This window comes from Pagrus major, chromosome 14, assembly GCF_040436345.1.
Source record: "Pagrus major chromosome 14, Pma_NU_1.0".
Taxonomy (NCBI): Eukaryota; Metazoa; Chordata; class Actinopteri; order Spariformes; family Sparidae; genus Pagrus; species Pagrus major.
Window position 1 is genome coordinate 9,031,881 of NC_133228.1, and position 9,124 is coordinate 9,041,004.

Below are 9,124 nucleotides of genomic sequence, written 5' to 3' on the forward strand. Positions count from 1 at the left end.
AACTCATTGATACATTGGTACATTAATTTTATTTATCAGAATTCCCAGAACTATCAGTATTTCTTCTTAAGTTATTAACTGTTAAAGGTGCTATTTGTCAGAAAAGTTGGTTTTTGAGTCTCACTTCCAGCTCGTCAAATCGGACACTTTGGGGTTGTAGGTCGGGTTGGCGTCAGTTTTTGACAAGTTGGAAATGAGACTCAAAAATGAATTTTTCTTACAAATAGCACCTTAAATCACACTTATCCACAATTTGTCTTTCAGAAAAAGAGGAGTCCCGATGAGACCGATGATTTCCTGTAAGATCCACAGATGAGACGAGGAAAGGAGACAGCATACATTGTGAGCCCAATCATAAAAAAAAAGATAAGTATTTATTTTATATCTATTTTATTATCAGTTTCCTCTACAGTTCCGACAGTTCTTCAAGTTTCAAGTTTGTTTCATTTATTTCTTCTGCCTGCTGAACTTGTTTGTTAACTGTTTTCTTCCTTGTCTGCCATTTGTCTTTTAGAAAGAGGAGTCCTGATGAGACGATTGTGAGCCCCCTCCTTTTAAAAAGATAAGTAAAGATTTTTATTTATTTTCTCACCAGTTTCCTCTACAGATGGACAGTTCTTCTAAGTTTCAAGTTTGTTTCATTTATTTCTTCTGCCTGCTGAACTTGTTTGTTAACTGTTTTCTTCCTTGTCTGCCATTTGTCTTTTAGTAAAAGGAGTCCTGATGAGACGATTGTGAGCCTCCTCCTTTAAAAAAGATAAGTATTAATTTTCTTTTTTTTCTCACCATTTCCTCTACAGATGGACAGTTCTGTTCTTCTGGCTGCTGAAGTTGTTTGTTAACTGTTTTCTTTCTTGTCTGCCATTTGTGTTTCAGGGAGAGAAAATATAACAGCATGAAGAAGAAACAATAAGAAGACAAGAGGAGAGGATACAGGACAGCGTGCACTGCGAACCCTCTCATTTACAAAGATAAGTATACATTTATTTTATGTTTTTATCTGAATTATTATTATGATCAACTCTTAATTACACTTTAACAGTTATTCCTTCTGACATGTTGCTTCCCTCTAAGAGGAAAGAGGCCTCTTATTTAGATCCATTTTATTTCCTCTTTTATTGTCAGAATGTGTAGAAGTCAGTGTCAGTGTAATACTTGCACTAATAAGACTTTGTTATAGTGAGAATGATTACATGATAATATTTAGAGAACCCCTCTTTATATAATAATGTCCTCACTATTCATGACTGGATTACCTTTACATTTGAGATTTCTTAACTTGTTGGGGCCGTTGTTAGCACTCTGGACTTTGAATCCAGTGATCCAAGTTCAAATCTCAGTGGAATCTAGTTTACAGTAGGTGAAACACAAAACAGTGCAAGTTCCTGGTGAATTACTTTGTACTGATCATTACTTTACAAACCATCAGTGCTACCTTCTGCAGACTTTCAGTATGTAGTACATAACTAGCATTACATGTCATTTTTGAGTTGAATTTAAGCTCTTTTGTGTTTCACCTACTGTAAACGAGGTTCCACTGAGATTTGAACTCAGATCACTGGATTCAAAGTCCAGCGTGCTAACCATTACACCATGGAACCTATATATGAAAGATAGACAGACCATAGGACAGACAGCGTACAACCAGAAACAGTAATTCACTTTGGAAAAAAGCAATTGTTAATTGGTTGTAAATGCAATTGGTCGATTGAGTTTGTTTAGTTTGTATTGCTTTATATAGGGTTGCCCAATGAGAGTATCATGTATCATGGCTCAACTTTTGCCACAACGCAGTCTGCAGTAACGCACTGTGTTTGCCAGACATGCAAGTGCAGAACTAAAGCTTTATAATGAGCCTTTACATGAATTCCTGTATAATCACCATATTGACTTTGTGTCATTTGCATTCTTGAGTGAACCTTAAGCTAGGTTCCACCGAGATTTGAACTCGGATCACTGGATTCAAAGTCCAGAGTGCTAACCATTACACCATGGAACCACTACATAGCTTGCTCACACATGATATCACCATCAATTGGACACTGACGATACCATTGTTCACATACAGTAATTGACACTTGGGTTACCTTTGCGCAAAAGCAATGTTAAGATACAGGTTGTAATGTAACTGGCTAATTTAACTTACACCTCACCTGTGGTGGGAGTTAGAGAGGTACGACACACTCAAATTACCTTTAGTTACTGATCTTATATACAAGATATGTGGCTGCAGCTGTTTTAGTGGCGAGTGTTCAACTTTATCAGTGGGAATCCTGCAGAAATAAAGTGTAACTATCATTGGAAAATCACATAGTCTTATAGTGATATACATGCTACTGGAAGTGGAGCATGGTTTTACTGTGGTTTCAAGTAAACAATCAAGTCAGGCATGCTCAAAGATTTCCCTACCTTTCAGGCTCTATCCCCTCTGACTGGTTTGCAGCATGGTTTCCTGAGTTCTCAGCTTTGACAGAATAGTAATTGTGCAACACGACCCACTGGGAGCACATGCGGATCCAGAGTTCTGCAAAGCATTGTTTCATCTGATCCGGTTTGTAAAAATGGCTCTCCAGGAAACTATACCTTAGGAGTGAAGAGGACTGCTGGGGCTGAAAAAGATTTTCCCAAATACACCATTGAAAAAACACTACATGTCAGAAGTGATTTCAAACCCACATCTCTCAGGGAGACTGTAACCTGAATGCAACGCCTTAGGCCCCTCTGCCGTCCTGACTGTAAAAGCCTTTTGTTCAGTGGAAATTCAGAAATATATCAGCAGATAATACGTTCCATTTGTCATCAGGTAATACATTATAGCAACTATGCTGTGATATATCACAGTTCAACTTTCACAGTAATTCAGCGTCATCCAGTAAGGAACTGCGTTGACAATACATGCAAGCACATATTCCTGGTGCATTCATTTGTAGCCTATTTAACTTCTGTCTTCACGTCTGTGAAGGTTTTCAGACATCCAGGTCGTGGTGTATCTAAGTGCTTAACCAAGGCAACCAGCAACTCCCCACCAGCCCATAAAAACTGAAAAGGCCAAGTGAACCGTCTCAACGGTATTTGAGGCAATAGAAAGTCACAGAAATGCTCACACACAATCCATCATCACAAAGCTGGCCGGACAGTGTTTTATGGCTGTTCAACCATCTCACAAGCCGCAGTATACTGGAGCAGTGAAAGCGCCACATGCAGCAAATTCAGTGGAACCTCACTTTTATGGTGAGAATAAGACAGAATCCAAAGTGTTCATGCAAATATAAGTCAATTCCATTTCACTCCTTCTGACCCTGTCCATTCAATGAGGACTTACACTTGGAAACATGATCCCACGTTATTCTTTTCAATGTGAACGTCAGCGTGGCCTTGTAACAGTCATCCACAGATCAGATTAAAACCAGGTTCCACCGAGATTTGAACTCGGATCACTGGATTCAAAGTCCAGAGTGCTAACCATTACACCATGGAACCAATCTTAGCTGTTGATTAACGATATATCACATCTTTCATGACGTAGGAGGTATGCAACAGTACCACTGACACATCACATTTCATCTATCATCTTTCCTGTCTGTAAGACTCTTTATCTTGCTGTATAATCTGTCCAATGTGACTTTATTGTAGACGACTTACCAACATCGCTGTGGTGAAGCAGAACCACTGTCTCTGTTTTGACAGCCGTTCAGCAGGTAATTCAGCAACCGTCTACTACGAGCTGAGAGGAGGGGAAACATGTCGGGGTTTGCTCCACTTCACACGTTACTTTATGTTGTGTAAAAGGTTCATTATTAGCAGGTTTGTCAGCTCAATTTAGGTGTATTATTACAATTAAAATACCTTCTGCTCCTGGCGGTCTGAAGAGTGGAGAGATTATTAAACTAAACTCCATTCTAAAAACAGTTGTTTTGTAGTAGGGCTTTAGTTTCTAACAGTAAAAACTGTAATTACAACTTTAAAAAGGCTGTTTTTTGATTCACTTTGATCTACAGGCACAATCGGTACACGTCATTTACTCAGTAACTTCATTAACTAACCTGTGATGAAGTGACTTTGGGGAAGTAAATACAATCTCAACCTTTTGGGATTGTTATTGTTTGATGTGAAAAATGAAAATGAAAATGCTAAACAGAGGTTTTTAGGCATGTTGCTACTAGCCAGCTGTTTCCAACCTGGCGCTAACACTGTCACAGTCTGTTTTCAGCCACAGGGGGGCGTCGTAGTTCTGGCTGCTCCCTACCACCTCACACAGACTGCACTGGCCTACAGGTGTCGCTGTTCAAGCACCTTAATCATAATTAAATTAGAGGATAAAAATGATTTTGTAAATGGTTCTGAGATCTGGTTATGTTTTATTTCATCCAATTACCCTTTTTAATATTTTGTTCTCCCTCTTGCTTCTCAAATATATAAGTTGAACAACCTCCTCTGCCTCTATGGTCCTCTATAGATATCTATGGACCAGCCTCCACTGGTTCACACATACAAGCTCAAAGCTGTGAGCGTGTTTGACTGAATTATCATTGTGAGCCCAGGATTTATAATCCAAATGAAGGACATAGAGTCTAAAGTGCCAGGGCATGTCTCATGCAGTGAGTTGGTAACGATGGGCCCCAGTGCAGGATATTATGACGGGCCCTCGGGCTCATCAGTTAAGAAGCACACACATACACACACACTTAGATACGCACACAAAATTTGGCGTATACATTAAGTACCAACCATGTGTTGGATTTTACATTGTTACCTAGACTATTGTATTTGCAAAGTACAGAAGTCAAAGAGAAAGTTATCAGAACCATTAATAGTGATAATCCTGTTTTGGAGCATCTTCCTCACGTGCCCAGATCACTGGATTCAAAGTCCAGCGTGCTAACCATTACACCATGGAACCTATATATGAAAGATAGACAGACCATAGGACAGACAGCGTACAACCAGAAACAGTAATTCACTTTGGAAAAAAGCAATTGTTAATTGGTTGTAAATGCAATTGGTCGATTGAGTTTGTATTGCTTTATATAGGGTTGCCCAATGAGAGTATCATGTATCATGGCTCAACTTTTGCCACAACGCAGTCTGCAGTAACGCACTGTGTTTGCCAGACATGCAAGTGCAGAACTAAAGCTTTATAATGAGCCTTTACATGAATTCCTGTATAATCACCATATTGACTTTGTGTCATTTGCATTCTTGAGTGAACCTTAAGCTAGGTTCCACCGAGATTTGAACTCGGATCACTGGATTCAAAGTCCAGAGTGCTAACCATTACACCATGGAACCACTACATAGCTTGCTCACACATGATATCACCATCAATTGGACATTGACGATACCATTGTTCACATACAGTAACTGACACTTGGGTTAACTTTGCGCAAAAGCAATGTTAAGATACAGGTTGTAATGTAACTGGCTAATTTAACTTACACCTCACCTGTGGTGGGAGTTAGAGAGGTACGACACACTCAAATTACCTTTAGTTACTGATCTTATATACAAGATATGTGGCTGCAGCTGTTTTAGTGGCGAGTGTTCAACTTTATCAGTGGGAATCCTGCAGAAATAAAGTGTAACTTTCATTGGAAAATCACGTATACTTATAGTGATATACATGCTACTGGAAGTGGAGCATGGTTTTACTGTGGTTTCAAGTAAACAATCAAGTCAGGCATGCTCAAAGATTTCCCTACCTTTCAGGCTCTATCCCCTCTGACTGGTTTGCAGCATGGTTTCCTGAGTTCTCAGCTTTGACAGAATAGTAATTGTGCAACACAACCCACTGGGAGCACATGCGGATCCAGAGTTCTGCAAAGCATTGTTTCATCTGATCCGGTTTGTAAAAATGGCTCTCCAGGAAACTATACCTTAGGAGTGAAGAGGACTGCTGGGGCTGAAAAAGATTTTCCCAAATACACCATTGAAAAAACACTACATGTCAGAAGTGATTTCAAACCCACATCTCTCAGGGAGACTGTAACCTGAATGCAACGCCTTAGACCCCTCTGCCGTCCTGACTGTAAAAGCCTTTTGTTCAGTGGAAATTCAGAAATATATCAGCAGATAATCCATTACATTTGTCATCAGGTAATACATTATAGCAACTATGCTGTGATATATCACAGTTCAACTTTCACAGTAATTCAGCGTCATCCAGTAAGGAACTGCGTTGACAATACATGCAAGCACATATTCCTGGTGCATTCATTTGTAGCCTATTTAACTTCTGTCTTCACGTCTGTGAAAGTTTTCAGACATCCAGGTCGTGGAGTATCTAAGTGCTACACCAAGGCAACCAGCAACTCCCCGCCAGCCCATAAAAACTGAAAAGGCCAAGCGAACCGTCTCAACAGTATTTGAGGCAATAGAAAGTCACAGAAATGCTCACACACAATCCATCATCACAAAGCTGGCCGGACAGTGTTTTATGGCTGTTCAACCATCTCACAAGCCGCAGTATACTGGAGCAGTGAAAGCGCCACATGCAGCAAATTCAGTGGAACCTCACTTTTATGGTGAGAATAAGACAGAATCCAAAGTGTTCATGCAAATATAAGTCAATTCCATTTCACTCCTTCTGACCCTGTCCATTCAATGAGGACTTACACTTGAAACATGATCCCACGTTATTCTTTTCAATGTGAACGTCAGGCGTGGCCTTGTAACAGTCATCCACAGATCAGATTAAAACCAGGTTCCACCGAGATTTGAACTCGGATCACTGGATTCAAAGTCCAGAGTGCTAACCATTACACCATGGAACCAATCTTAGCTACTGATTAACGATATATCACATCTTTCATGACGTAGGAGGTATGCAACAGTACCACTGACACATCACATTTCATCTATCATCTTTCCTGTCTGTGAGACTCTACCTTTCTCTATAATCTGTCCAATGTGACTTTATTGTAGACTACTTACCAACATCGCTGTGGTGAAGCAGAACCACTGTCTCTGTTTTGACAGCCGTTCAGCAGGTAATTCAGCGACCGTCTACTACGAGCTGAGAGGAGGGGAAAACATGTCGGGTTTTGCTCCACTTCACACGTTACTTTATGTTGTGTAAAAGGTTCATTATTAGCAGGTTTGTCAGCTCAATTTAGGTGTATTATTACAATTAAAATACCTTCTGCTCCTGGCGGTCTGAAGAGTGGAGAGATTACTAAACCAAACTCCATTCTAAAAACAGGTGTTTTGTAGTAGGGCTTTAGTTTCTAACAGTAAAAACTGTAATTACAACTTTAAAAAGGCTGTTTTTTGATTCACTTTGATCTACAGGCACAATCGGTACACGTCATTTACTCAGTAACTTCATTAACTAACCTGTGATGAAGTGACCACTTTCATCCTCTCTGTGGATGAAATAAGGCCAAAGATCTCTTCTTTTACTGTCCTTCGTTCTTTGGGGAAGTAAATACAATCTCAACCTTTTGGGATTGTTATTGTTTGATGTGAAAAATGATGAAAATGAAAATGCTAAACAGAGGTTTTTAGGCATGTTGCTACTAGCTAGCTGTGTCCAACCTGGCGCAAACACAGTCTGTTTTCAGCCACAGGGGGGCGTCGTAGTTCTGGCTGCTCCCTACCACCTCACACAGACTGCACTGGCCTACAGGTGTCGCTGTTCAAGCACATTAATCATAATTAAATTAGAGGATAAAAATGATTTTGTAAATGGTTCTGAGATCTGGTTATGTTTTATTTCATCCAATTACCCTTTTTAATATTTTGTTCTCCCTCTTGCTTCTCAAATATATAAGTTGAACAACCTCCTCTGCCTCTATGGTCCTCTATAGATATCTATGGACCAGCCTCCACTGGTTCACACATACAAGCTCAAAGCTGTGAGCGTGTTTGACTGAATTATCATTGTGAGCCCAGGATTAATAATCCAAATGAAGGACATAGAGTCTAAAGTGCCAGGGCATGTCTCATGCAGTGAGTTGGTAACGATGGGCCCCAGTGCAGGATATTATGACGGGCCCTCGGGCTCATCAGTTACGAAGCACACACATACACACACACTTAGATACGCACACACAATTTGGCGTATACATTAAGTACCAACCATGTGTTGGATTTTACATTGTTACCTAGACTATTGTATTTGCAAAGTACAGAAGTCAAAGAGAAAGTTATCAGAGCCATTAATAGTGATAATCCTGTTTTGGAGCATCTTCCTCACGTGCTCACTGGGGGCCCACGCTCCATCAGGCGGGTCCCGCTCGTGTCACAGGCCCCCGTGCAGCCTGGGCCTCAGTGTGGTTGCACTGTCTGCACTGTTTATAGCTACGCCCCTGGTCTCATGGTTGGTGTACACCAAACATGAGACACACTTAAATAGAATCTGAAGCAAAATAGGAGAATTTAGAGATATGTCACTGAAAAGTTGGAAAGTTTGGTTACAAACATTGGCGCTGCCTTTGACACCTCTTGCACTAGCAGATGTTACCCACCAGATGGCAGTAATGTATTTACACCATTCCCATACTTTATGGTTTAAGGTTTATGTTTTGCTTTCATCATTTTGTTCATAAATTCTGTCTACCTGACATTTGTGGTTTTTTTTTAATTGTATACATTTCCTGAATAGGATTTAATCATTTTTTTGTTATTTATTTTTGTCACTATTTGAATAAACTACCATATAGTGCAATGTTAATAAATACTACACAATACTACACACATCCTCAACATACAACGCAATGTACCCATTTAATTTTGCTTGTTCCTTTAATTGTCTAGTTGAGTCTTCCTGTCTCCAATTTCACACTGTCTTTTTTTCATGTCACACTTGGTGTACTTCCTATCATTTCTCTCACTTGTCTTGTGTTGCATCACTTCATGAAAAAAAAAGAAATGTCTCGTCAGCGGTCCGCCTTTAATTCTGTGACTTCATGACATCACACTACATCACCATGTCACACATTTGTATAATTCATGCACAGCAGCTAGTTTGGCGTGTAAGAATTGAATTAGCAAAGCTGCTCTGTTGTTGTTAGCGGCGCTCAGTCGTGTGTGAGCTGACCAATCAGAGCGGACTTGGTATTCTGGGCTTTAAAGAGACAGGAGCAAAAACAGAGCGTTTCAAATTATGACCCTTAAAATAAGCACA

At 39.9% G+C, this 9,124-nt stretch overlaps 5 non-coding genes across 5 annotated transcripts; all 5 read right to left on the reverse strand.

Moving 5' to 3' along the window:
• Positions 1-1,529: 1,529 nt before the first annotated feature.
• On the reverse strand, positions 1,530-1,601 carry trnaq-uug (transfer RNA glutamine (anticodon UUG)). The gene has a single exon. It is a non-coding gene; the product is annotated as a tRNA-Gln (tRNA).
• Positions 1,602-1,927: 326 nt separating this feature from the next.
• trnaq-uug (transfer RNA glutamine (anticodon UUG)) lies at positions 1,928-1,999 on the reverse strand. Its single transcript has one exon. It is a non-coding gene; the product is annotated as a tRNA-Gln (tRNA).
• A 1,409-nt stretch (positions 2,000-3,408) lies between these two features.
• trnaq-uug (transfer RNA glutamine (anticodon UUG)) lies at positions 3,409-3,480 on the reverse strand. Its single transcript has one exon. It is a non-coding gene; the product is annotated as a tRNA-Gln (tRNA).
• A 1,737-nt stretch (positions 3,481-5,217) lies between these two features.
• Positions 5,218-5,289, reverse strand: trnaq-uug (transfer RNA glutamine (anticodon UUG)). The gene has a single exon. It is a non-coding gene; the product is annotated as a tRNA-Gln (tRNA).
• Positions 5,290-6,698: 1,409 nt separating this feature from the next.
• trnaq-uug (transfer RNA glutamine (anticodon UUG)) lies at positions 6,699-6,770 on the reverse strand. The gene has a single exon. It is a non-coding gene; the product is annotated as a tRNA-Gln (tRNA).
• Positions 6,771-9,124: the final 2,354 nt, after the last annotated feature.